The sequence below is a fragment of the Corvus kubaryi genome, unplaced genomic scaffold, assembly GCF_017639235.1.
Source record: "Corvus kubaryi isolate FWS band 111438036 unplaced genomic scaffold, C.kubaryi_AGA036_p1.0 138, whole genome shotgun sequence".
Classification (NCBI taxonomy): domain Eukaryota; kingdom Metazoa; phylum Chordata; class Aves; order Passeriformes; family Corvidae; genus Corvus; species Corvus kubaryi.
In genome coordinates this window covers 10,850,813-10,863,410 of record NW_024580672.1, presented here as the reverse complement: position 1 = coordinate 10,863,410, position 12,598 = coordinate 10,850,813, and positions in this window count along the sequence as shown.

The window sequence follows — 12,598 nt, the reverse complement described above, 5'->3', positions numbered from 1 at the left end:
GCCTCTGTCCTTGCTGGGGAGATGCAGATGTGGAGGGACAGGTGCCCTCTTGGCAGGATGGGCATAGCTGTACAGGTGCTGTCTGGAAGGCATATGCCTCTTCAGCAGAGGGAAGAAGACAGAAAATATCACTCAATTCCGGCTTTCTTCGTGGAGAGAAGACTTGTCATTGTTGTCCACCTTTGTCAAAACAAAGGGACAGTGCTGGTCCTGGAGCTTGCCGAGCTTTTAGTAAGGGTCTGAACCAAGAAGAGCCCTGGTTTTGTTGGGTACTCCTTTCAGTACAGCAAATAGCCTCCACCTCGGGCCATAGGGGATGGGAGGAAGAAAAGAGGACAGATTTATTCAGTGAAATTAATGGAGTGACACTGGGTGCTAATGGGCTATTTACCAACATCTCCTCCTCTGTCTTTCACTTAGCCAGAGAAACTGCCCTGCCCTCAGCTGTGCCCATTGTGCTTTCTCCCCAGTTTGTTTCAGACTCACAAGAAAGGGCCCCTCTCTAAGGGGAACCCCAGAGCCAGACCCCCCCAGAAGACCTGACTCAGCTTACCTGAGTGTCTCAAGCCCACGTGTTCTCACTCCCACCTTGTCTATACATGCTGGCAGGAAAGATGAAGTTGAACAAACCATTTACACGCCAAGTGGATTAGCCAAATTGTGTTAAGCTCCCGCAGGGACGTCCTTGTTCACAGCCTTCATTTGATTTCTCTTTCAAAAGCCCACCAAGCTGAAAGTGATTATGGCCTCTTAATCCTGCCTGCATGTGTCCACGTGGGGTTAATGCAGCGTAATAGATGCCCTTTACAAGTGCACGCTGGTGACCATTGCTGCATGGCTAAACCCTCAAGCCCAGATGTTCAGCAGATGTAAACCCAAAGCACAGGCTTTGACTGCTACTCTTTGGCCAAAAAGCTGCTCCCACATCTAAAATATGGAAGGGAAACTGCATCTTCCCAAGGCTGAACAGCAAATCTGTATCAGGAGCAAGAACCTCTGTTGACATTCAGATCCAGATCGGTTCAACTCCTGCAGTGCTCAACACCCTTGGCGTGTCCAGCTTGTGATCAGAACGTGCATTTTCCTGGATGTTAGGAGGTGGTACCAGAGTCCCAGCCCCATCAGGAGTGATGCCCTTCTGGTCTGATCCCCACTTGTCAGCATCTGCAAGCCCCTGCCCGGGGTGAAAGAGTATCACTTTCCTAAGGCACAAGCTACAACCGAAGTGTCATTGCAGCCAAACAGCAACAGTGGAAATCCATAGAGCTGCTCAGCTAGATATTGCAAAGCTGTCTGGCTCTGCCCAGTCAGGCATGGGATACTGTAAAACACACGTGAAGAGATTTAAATTGGTTGCCTTTTACAAATAAGGAACCAAACTGATGTTGCCTTCAAGGAAGGAGGGCCACAAAGGGCAGAGGGAGCCATTCCCCAAACCCATCCTGTGCATCACACTTAAAAACGAATCCAGGACTTGGCACAGCAGGATTTGCCCTGTCCAGAGCATCTCTCCCTGTTTTCACAGAAGAAACCACCCCAAGCCATTCACACATTTACAAGGAAGTTTGCTACAGCAAGATATGCGAGGTGCTCCATTTAGGGAGAGAAACCTGCCATGGTTCAGTCCTATTATCAGCAAGAAAAAATAAGAAACTCAAAGACCTTCTTGTCCAGAGACAAGGGGGATGAAACCACAGGGGGTAATTTCCATAACTCTTTCAGCCGCCATTCAGCACACAAACTCTCTTTTCTCAAAGTCAGACCGCCTGCCAGGGGAGCAAATCCATTCGCCTGGTAGCTCAGGACTGTATCACATAATCCCCTTAATAAAGCAATCAAGTCTCAGATTAAAAACAGTTAGATCTCTACCCCGCTGAAAGGTTTTTTCCAGAACATAACTAGGAGGAAACCTCCTTAAAATGTGCTGGTTTTGCTGGACTGACCAAAAATAAAAAATAACATCCCCCCCAAACAAGTAAACGGTACAACTGTTATTTCCCCATGGAAACTGTTGGGTTTGCCAGAATGATATTTTCCATTAAAAATGTTTTGCTGGAGAATTCCCAACAAGTCAGGCTGCTGCATCACTGATTTTAATCGAATTTAGAAATTCTCGTTTCCCTTTGTTCTTAAACTTATATTTAGGAGCAGGGATGGTTACAGACCTGTCTGCCTCCTTCACCAGCAATGTAATGTCACCCACCAAGTGACACGTACGAAGAAAGATAGCAATGAAAAACCCAATGCAGTTCTTGCTGCAGCCGGTGCTCCCCAGGCAGAGGCGTAATCTCTCACAAGGCTGCCTCAGCTCTCAAAGCCCCCTTGATCTCCAGCTGGTTTTTTGGAGATGCTCATTTTCCTAAGCATAGCTCTAACAGTGAGGCTGTGCTGAATTCACAGATAATCAGTGCCTAATTGGATTAGGAGCTGATAATATCTTTGACCTTTTTTTAATGGCTTGTCTGGCCTGGCTTTCTGCAAGGCTGAGGCTTAATTTTAGGCAGGAGTTTCTTCCACAAGTGAAGCGTGACCCTGTTAACCTCTGAATCAGAGAGGTGACCTTCCCTCTCCCCAGCCACTGTGGAGCTGATGGAGATTATGTGGTACACCCAGGCTTCACAAATGTGTGTACAAACAGACTGAACCTACTTACGGAAGTCAGAGTCAGGACCTGATTTTCAGCCAGAGCTGTGCTGATATTGGACTAAATCCTCAGACAGAAATGGTGAGTCAAAGGAGTGTGAAGCTCCTGTGAAGTCAGTGTCCCTGCCAGTGTCAGCTGCACAAGTCACCTCCCCTCCTCACCAGTTCTTCCATATGCAATGTGGGGGAAAAGAATTGCCAGTGCAACAAAGGATCCGGAGATTCGGATATTGGGTGTTTGTGAGACAAAGGCACAGGGATGCTTGTGCATTTGTGTGGTTACATCTTGCTCTGGCTCACCTAATCCCATCATTGCAGCTAAGTATGTGCTCCCACACATGTGAGTGGGTTCATGCACAGGCCCAGCACAGCTGAGAGCAGAGACAGCGTGTTTGAGTTACACCTAGCTCATGCCCATCACATACACACTGTATTTTGGGGCATTGGGATTTAAGGAGACGCAGGGAGCAGGAGGGGAGGGAAGGCTGCCTGATGAACAGCAGATGTTGGTGATCATTGGATGGAGCTGTTAATTTAACTGGAGTTTATTGAATAGCAATTAGGTGGGGTCTCATTACTGTAGCCAAGTGGCACAAATACGTGCTGTAAAAACCCGGGGAACAGGGATGTGCACCGGCAGAGTGACAACACTGATGGGGTATTTAGGACCTGGAGCAGTAAATCTCACTTGCCCAGAGGTCCTTCTCCTGGGTGGTGCTGGCTGGAGCTTGGCACCTGAACCCAGCTGCTGAGCTTGTCCCAAGATGGGAGGCTGCAAACACAGTGAAGGGTAGTGAGTGTGTGTACTCAGGGGAGCAGAGGACAGGAGAGAAACGAAGGTCTGAAAACGGTGTCAGTGAAGAGGTGTGAGTGACAGCCTGGGTAAGACAGCAGTTCTCTAGCTCAGCCAGGGACAGGGATGGAAGCAGGACAAAGGGTAGAAGAAGGGTTTGGAAGTCTGTAAGATACATCCAGGTGTCCTAACCTGCTGGGGGATGGGACAGGTTGTTTTGGTGCTTTAGACAGAGCATTACCCCAAAACAAGGAGAGCAGCTCTACAGCAGGGCAGGTTTCCATTTCATGTGTTAGCCAGAGACCACACATTTAACTGCTGCTTCTCCAGCAAGCTGGGAATTGTGTTTCACACCTCTGCTGTGTAGGGTGGCCCTGACACTGCCAGGGAGGGAAGTCAGTGCTCTGCTCCTGCTGAATGTAGGCATGAGATCCACTAAGCCCATTTCCCAAGAAAGACTCAAAGGTGCTTGCATCAGCACAGCCTGAGCGTTTGGTGTGGCTTAAACAGTGCAGAGAGGTCAAGGGAGCATTCCTACCCCTGCACAGCCTGACCTGAGCCTTTCAAGGTCCAGTGCAGAGTAAAACACAAGGAGAGTATAGAGGTAGGAGAGAAAAGTCCCAAATAGAGCTTGCTTCTAACACAGGAGACACACACAGACACATACAAAACCACATGCACTCTCGTAATGACATGATTATATCTTGCTTCTGTCTTGGGGGAAAAATCAAATGGTCCAGGTTCAAACACAAACAAAAAAACTTCCACTAATGAACAAATTGCCAAACTAGAGCGCAGCAGGGATTTGGAGGGTTAAAATGTTTGGGATTAATTAACTGATTAATTAAGCCCTCACATCAGTCTTCATCCCTGCAGCCCTCCTATTGCATGAGGGATGTACTGGGAATGTGTGATCCTGTCAGCACGATGCAGGAATGCTGGGGGGAAGGTGCTCAGCAAGGGAATTTTACACACACATTTGTGATTGTGGAGTTAAAGCCGGCTATGCCCTGCAGACCTTGTGTGAGACACCTTCGCGCCTCTGCTCTGATTGGAGTGGCTGCACATCAGGGCTGCTGGTTGCTTTGAGATCTTAAAAGAAAAACATAGTTTTCAAAAGCCAAAGGGATTTCTCTCCCCTGAGGGCATGGGGCTTCCCTTCACTGTGTCCTGCTGTGAATGTGACAGCAGCCCTGCTCTGCTCAGCAGCCTGTGATTCCCACTGCCTGCTTATCCTGGAGAAAGGGAGCAGTGGGTGTTGCAGTGTGGTCTCAGAGGATGGTAGCTGTGGGGCTTTTTGCACGGATCTCTAGCCCCATCTGAGTATTTAATGTTCAAATTTGGGTGGGACCCTTCATTTCATGAATGGCCAATCTTACAGCATGTGGGGAAAAAAAGGCATAATGCTTTTAACTTTTTCTCTCATCCTTCCTGACCCACAAAACAACCAAAGGAAACCTCTCCATGCTATGAGGCCACCTGTCTGATTCCCATGTCCTGACTTGGTAGAAGTCTATCCACCAAATGTACCGTTAGTGGATCTGGAGGATCATCTGCTCTCTGGGTACTAGTACAGCCTTCAAGACTTGAAATACTGCTGCACTCAGTGCTTCTAGCACTTAAGCTGTTTATAACCCATGCTCTTCTCACAGTCAGTGGGCTCAGTGTCTGGAAGGGTGCAAACGACCTTTGTTCATTAACAAGACCTGGCCTGGGCACTTCTCTTGCAGTTTTACAAGGCTATGCTAGCAGATCTCTTGTACATCAAGAAGAGCTTTGCAACCCTTCCCATCAGAGTAAGTGAGGAAATAAAGAAACTCATATGGGCCTGCACACACAAGAATTGATCATAAATCTGCAGCAGATATTTTTATGTAAAGCACAAGCAAATAAAGAGAGTGGTTACAGGAGGGAATAGAGTATGCCCAGGCAGATTAAAATAGCCTGCCTTGGAGATATCCTTCTGAGTGTGGATGACACCTGCTTAGCCTGTCTCACATGTGTTTGTTTTGCTGGGTGCAAGCACAGCAAAGGAAATGGCAACCGGAGCTCAGCCCACCACTGCTTCACAGCTTCACACTATAAATAAGGCATCGAGCTATAGCACCCACCAAATTCTTCCCTGTCTTCCGGTCTATGGCACTGTAGTGTCTGGGCTATGTATAGCATCAGCCCCTTTGTGGTATCAGGTGTTTTCTCTAAAGCTCTGGCTCCCAGATTCTGGGATTACATGGTCAACTCTGGTTTTTTTCTGAGAAAGACAAATCAGATGCCAGAAAGAAAAATATAAGATTAGAGTCCTGATGCATCTAAATAGACAAAGCTGATGTGTTTTGCTTAAGAACTTCTTATGGAGAAATATGTGGTTATTCCAGCATCAAGTTCCTTCTGAGGAAAATATTTTGATACAGGTTTTTTATTTTCTGATCAGGACAAGTAAAGCAACAATACAAATCATTCCAGCTTCAAATTCCTAGGCTGAGCAGCAGGCTTCATTTGAAAATATGACAAGAAATTTCCTCTTCCCAAGTTACATTTCCAATGGCAAAAGAGATTTTTCTTGCTGGTGTTTTCACTTTCTAGATTCGTGATTTAGCTGCAACCTGCAGTTTGGAGATTTTTTTCTTTTGCATTCTGACATTTCAACTTTTCCTTCTGATTCCCCACTGAGAATGACTTGGAAACACCAAGATTTCCAGCAAGTGAAAGTTTCTGTTTATTTTCCTGCATTGCCAGGCTGACAAGACAGAGGGTAAACAGAAGTTGCTCCAAGATCCAGGCAGAATGTCTTGGTTCTGTGTATGAATGCTGATTTTTGGTGCTGGCTGCCTCAAAGACCCTGACTCTGTCCCGAGTGAGCACTGTGAGTGTGTGGAAGTACCACAAGAGCTCTCCCTGGGATCTCTGCGTGCAGAATATTTTGTTGCAAAGGCACAGGGCTGTTCCACAGAAGATGAACAATTTCCAGATTCTAAACCCCACAAAGTGTCCCTGTTCATTTGCCACCTGCAAAGGAGATTACACCATGGATGGAAGAAACGTACTTTTCATCAGGCGACGAAATAGGTGGCACAGGCTGTAAAGTCTGCAGCATCCTGAGGTCAGTTGGGCTTACCCAGCAAGATGAGTAATTTCTACTGCTCTCAGAGTGGGATTCTTCAGCAGCTGAGCTCACCTGGGGGCACCACGCAACTCTCCCACAGAGCATAGGCCTAAGCTCACCTGGAAAGAGAAGACACTTTTTGTCATTGGGTGCTGAGCAGCAGCACTGCTTACACACTTGCTCTGTCCATTCATTCCAGCCATGCCTCTGAGGGTCCTCACAGTTCACATAGAATCTCACCAAACTCTTATTCCTCATGAATTTGCTGTGATTGCAGCAGTGCCTGGACAACCCCAGGGAGATGTTGGTCTGACTGCTGGAGCCATTGCATACCTCCAGGACACCAGACGGGTCAGGATCTAAGAAGAGAAGATGGCTGCACAGTGCAGCAAGAAGAAACACAGTAACTCCTGTTTCAGAGGCAGGAGAAACGGAGCAGAAAAAAAGATTAAGGCCTGGGCTCCCCCAGAAAGTTTTGCGGATGGAAGTTGGAGTGTATCCATGGACTAGTAAATTCCCCGGGGTGTGAGTGAACCAGGCAGCAGGGTCAAGCCTCCCCCTTTGCTATCTCTGGCTCCATTGTCATGGGGAAATACCTTGGTTTAGTACATCCTGGATGGGCACCAAGATGTGAGAACTGCTTTTCATCCCCATGGCTCTTAATCTGCAACTCCAGCTTCCCTGTTGCCCCGGGGAGGGCAGAGCTGAGGGTGTGCTGGTGCTGGTTGAAGGGTGTCCAGCCCCATGCAGGCAGTGTGGGTGCCACTCACACTGAAGATGGGGTGCTGGGGACAGAGAAGCTCTCCTCACCCAGAGAAACTTGGGGATGCCAGCCACGATGGCCTGGAGAGCTTGTTGATCCCGTGGTGCATCAGAGAGGGGGTGGAAGGAGGCAGCAGGCTGCATCAGCCATGAGCTGGACATGTGAATCCAGCAAGTGACCCTGTTGATCTGGTTTTGGGTACAGTGGGAATTTACATGGGGATGCACCAGTATGGCAGGATGTCAGAGCAGACTCCAGAGTATGTTCCAGCACCCTCTGCACGAGGCAAAGCATCCATCCACCCAAAGTCACCATCAGAGCCTTTGGGCAGCAGGGATGGGTGACAGCAGACAGCCCCCAGTGAGGGAGCGTTGTGCCATGCAATTTGGGGAGCGAGGAGGGCAGCTCAGGAGCGGACTCCAGAGGATGCTGCTGCTAGTCAGAGGCAGGATGCTCTGAGCGCGGGGCTGCAGGCAGGGGGGAGCTGCCAGCGCAGCCTCCCGGCGCAGAGCGCTGACACTTCTTTTTGTTCAGCCTGACAGCGAGCACCTGGTGCCCCACGCGCGGAGCCGGCGGCCGCCCGCGCCCGCAGCGAGCGCAGGCACACACACGCGCTCAGCCCCGCAGCTCGGAATCAATGCAAACATATGCTGCCATTAATGTGAAAATCACTTCTGCAAACATGAGGGTCTCTCTATTCACGGCCTTTCCCTCTCCCTGCGGGGAGGAGATGGGTCAAGTGCAGACCTTTTATGTGAAATCCCTGAAAGGGACAAGGGGGAGAGAGGGGGAGATGGATGAGGCTGATCGTGATAGGGAAAACGGGACAACAGCCCAGACTAACATACAGGAGCTGCTCTCCTGCCATGAACTGTGCTAAATCTGCAGTGTTGCCTTCCTTTCTCTCTAGCCAAACACCTCCCTGGGGTTGCCAGTTTCTCCCTTGCCTATTTCTGATAAAGGCAGGAGGAGGCTCTGAAGAACGGTGTGACTGGATGCTGCAGTGATGGGTGCTCGTATAGGAACTGACGGGTAAATTTCTGAGGGGGTGGCAAGCTCCCCTTGCATGGTTTAAAAAATGCTGATGAGGGGTGCTAGCTAGAGTAGTCGTGGTGGCCAGCATTGGAGAATCCAGTCTTCCCCTAAAGCACAGCATATATTTTGGCCAGCCCTGATGTGCATGGCCATATCAACAGAGGATGGTTATCTGGATGCTGCTCCTCTGACTCACTGCAGTGCTTCAGTCTGCTTGCTGCAGACATTTACAGCAGACTCCTCTCCTCTTTGGGCAAAGTGGCTTCTCTGATGTCCTCTACACCGCTGCCCGCCTGCTGTGAAACACCCGGAGTCGCTTTGCCCCGACAGTGGCAGTGTGGACGTGGGTGGGCGGGTTTGGTTCACAAAGCATCAGGGGTCTGTAAAACAGCTGGAAGGGCTCCCTGTGAATCTGAATGAGAAAAGGGACACAGCTGACGTTAGAAGAACCAAATGGAGTTTCTGAACCTCTCAGTTGTTTGTCAAAGGCTTTAGAGCAACACTGTGAGATGTCACTGAAGTGCCTTGCCCCACTCTGCACCCACCTCCCCCACGAGACAGGCTATGTCCCTTGTCAGTCCTGTACAGAAACAGCTTTATGTCAGCAAGAGTCTTTTATGTATCTGCAAAATCCCCACTCTCTTCTGGGCTGTCCTTGGTTGCTGGTCTGATTAAAAAAAAAAAGTCTTTTTCAATGCTGTAGTTTTACTGCTTGGAAAAACACCACCTTCCTCTGCATTTTGTTTCTCAGCACTGAGCTTTTCTTTGAGGGAGAAAATTTTCCTGGCTCGGCTTTATGCCCATCTCAGACTCATCTCAAAGCACCTGGTACTTTATAGCATCTCCATTTTGTTTCCGTGTGATGTCCTAGACCAAGCACGTGTGCTGAATTCCCCAGCATCTGGCCTTCGCCCATATCTATCTGTTGGAAGCTGAATGCATCTCTGATTTGGGAAATCAATCACACTTAATTGAAGGGTGATTGTTTTCACATACGAGCCTGCCACATCACTTTCATCTTTATCACATTCCCTTTCTCTCTGGGTTTTGTGTGACAAGATACTGCAGAGCAGGAGGGAAGAGGTGGCTGACCTTGGACCTGGATATAATTGAAAAAAGGAGGGCAGTGTCTTCCTTTCTTTCCTCAGTGTATCAGTTTGCATTTCCTTCAGCTATCGGACTGAGCCATGTGCATGTGCACCCAGAGCCATATTTAATGCACCCTCACACACAGCCGTGCTGTGATGCTGCACAGCAGAGAAGCTGGTACCCAGCATGGCCCAGCATTGCTGTGCCATGGAGAAGGTCTGGCCCCTCCGTGCACCACAGCAGGGAAGGGGGAATGACACAACATTGGTCTGACGTGGCAGAGTGTTTTGGGTGCCTGGTGTTTCTGGGTGACTCTGAGCATCTGGAAGAGCAGTCCCAGGGAGATCAGCATGGCTTTTTAATGAGATTTTGGACAAGTCTATTTTCTGTTCGGTCTTGCGTTTTGCCTGGTCACACTGGAGACTGTCTTGAACCAGGATTCAGTCTTCTTTTACTGGAACATTATGTTGCACAGCAGGGCTCTGATTTCCTTCAAGAGCTCCCATAACACAGATGGTACATGAGCAATCCCTCCTGGTGGGCCTTTTTTAAGGACTTGTGCAGTCCAGTCCCATGTGGCCACCTGTCTTGTCACCCCACTGGGATGTCCCAGTCCAAACTGCTGACAAGCTCTCAGTTCACAGAGATGTCTTCCTGCCTGTACCAGCAAGCTGAATTGTATGCTGCTCCCCAGACTCCAGTTTGAAGGTCTCTATAGTATTGACTTTCTTGCACTTGGAAGTGCCTCATTTATCTTATGCTCTGCATTTGTCTTTCCTGCCAGTGTAGTAGTAAGCAACTGAAGCTTGCTGCCAGCTTTTCTCCCTTAATGATATTCCACATATGCAGAAAAGGATCTGAATCAGAGCTCTGGAGTCAGTCCCTACTTCCTCACTTTGGAGAAATGTATCTTAATGCAGTATCCTTCCTTTGCAGTTTGTCTTGAGGCTTGGCAGTAAAACAGCCCAAATACCAACCTCTTAAGGCTGCGGTCCAGGGCATGTGTCCAGATTTTAGACTCATTTGAAGGCTGATTGTGTCAACAGGAAGGCTCTCGCTGGCTCTGATGGCTCTTGGACTGGGCAGCCCCAACTATATCCAAATCTGGCTCTTTTTCACTGGGGACAGATTTGTCCCTTCCAGATGTGGGGAGAGTCTTTCCCAGCAAAGACCCAATACAAGCCTTCTGCCAAAGGGTCTTTTCTAGATAGCACGGAAGGAATTTTAGGTTCCTCTGGGTGAATGGTGCCTGTTTTTTCTCATGTACCTTCAGCACAGGCTTCTCTTTGTGACAGGTGCTGATGACTTGTAGCCCAGGCAGACAGGACTGAAAAGGGTAGAAGGACTGGAGTTCGTGTGATGGAGCTGTGGATTTCATTGATTTCTAAATAAAACTTTCATCAAGACACAGAGCCCCACTTCCCTCCCAATTTTATAAAGCTCTTGTCAATCTCTGACACAGCTGCCAGGGCAAAAAACCAAAGCTGCTGGCATCACTGTGAAGGCGTGTACAGAAGCAGAGTGACGGGTGGGGAGTTGGGTGTCTTCCCTCTGTGGAGAAGAACCAGAGCCCAAGCCCACTACCCTGCAACCTACCCACTCCCTGTCTTTCCCTCGGGGCCAAGACACCCCACTATGCTGAGCATGCTCTTCATCCTCTGCGCCTGCTCCTGCCCAGAGGGGATTTGTGTTTGCAATTAACTTTGTGGTGACTGTGTGGGTTACAAATGACCTTTTACAAAGTCACAGTGGAGCTGAGCAAGGAAGAGTGTGATGCTCACCAAGGCTGTGGGTACATGGGCAGAGTTCTGTGCTGGCCCAGGGATTGAATGAGGTCCCTGAGGTCTCCTCATGACGGTAGCAGGTCACCATCCTCTCCCAGACCTACTTTCTGAAAGCTAACAGGAGTGACTGTAGGGAGCCAGAAGGACAACCTTTTACTGCAAACTGTGTCTTTGGTGGAGCCTTCCCCATCACTGGGAGGTGGTGGACTCACTCCTCCCAGGGCTAGTGGAGGACACACAATCTCCCTGCCCAGAAACTGCCATGTTCTGCAGCAGGAGGATGGCGAAATCAAGCCAAAAGCAATGATCCAAGCATTATTTGCCTCTTGCACAAAATTTGATGAAAACAGATGGAACATTTGCAGATTTTTATTAAAAAAAATCAAAGCCCAAAAATTTGAAAGCAATCTTGTATTTGCTATTAGTCTTTTCAGGCTTTGTTTTTCCCTCTTGGCAAAAAATAATTGACGACATTTTCCATCACCAAAAAAAATCCCCCACTGAGAATTAAGTATAAAGTCTTCTGTGTTGAGCAGAGATGAGAGGAAGGAGAAACCCTTCACATTCTCTTGGCTTAGTCCAAGAGGGATCGGAGATTACCTGCTGAGAGTCTGTTTCTCTGTCCAGCATCCAGAGGGAGCAGAGACTCTCCAGAGCAGTCTGAGTTGTTGCTGTGCCTCACTAAGGTGGCAAAGCTTTTCCTTTGTGAGCATGAGGAGTATCTGCCATTTCAGCCTGTGCCTGGGAGTACAGAACGGCCTGAGCAGCCTTTGCTGGCTGGCAGAGGGAGTCACTGGAGCTTTCAGGGAGGACCATCTGTGCTGGAGAAAGGGAGACATCATAGCAGGGATGTACGGGGCAGTGGACCACAGGGTGTCCTGAGGATGACCACAGGATGTCCTGGGGACATCCCCAGGAGAACGAGCATCACTGCAGTGGCCATCACATCTTGTCCTTGGAAGCCTCTTTATCTGCAAGAGTCAAGAGACTGGAGCCAAACGCCTTCACTCTCATCCATCAGCAGGGATGGAGGAGCGCATGGCCTCCCTCCTCCTTCTTCTGCTGGCATTTGATTCAGACATACACTAAAAAAGGAGCTGTCGGTTAAAGTAAGAGCTGCTTTTCCAGCTCCCAGAGGACCCCCCTGGTGTGACCTGCAAGGTGTTGCAATCCCTCTCTGCCACTGGCCTGCCTGGTTTTTGTCACACATGCACACACCTTCCTCCCCCTTCCACAGTGCTTATCACAAGCGTTTTGGTAGAACTGCCCTTGTCATATAAATCTAAACATAATTCTCTCTTTCCTGTTAAGCTAAAGAAAATAAACGTGTAGGGCTGTTACTGGAAGCCAAGCTGTAGGACTGCCCTAAATTCTCTTCTTATTGAGTC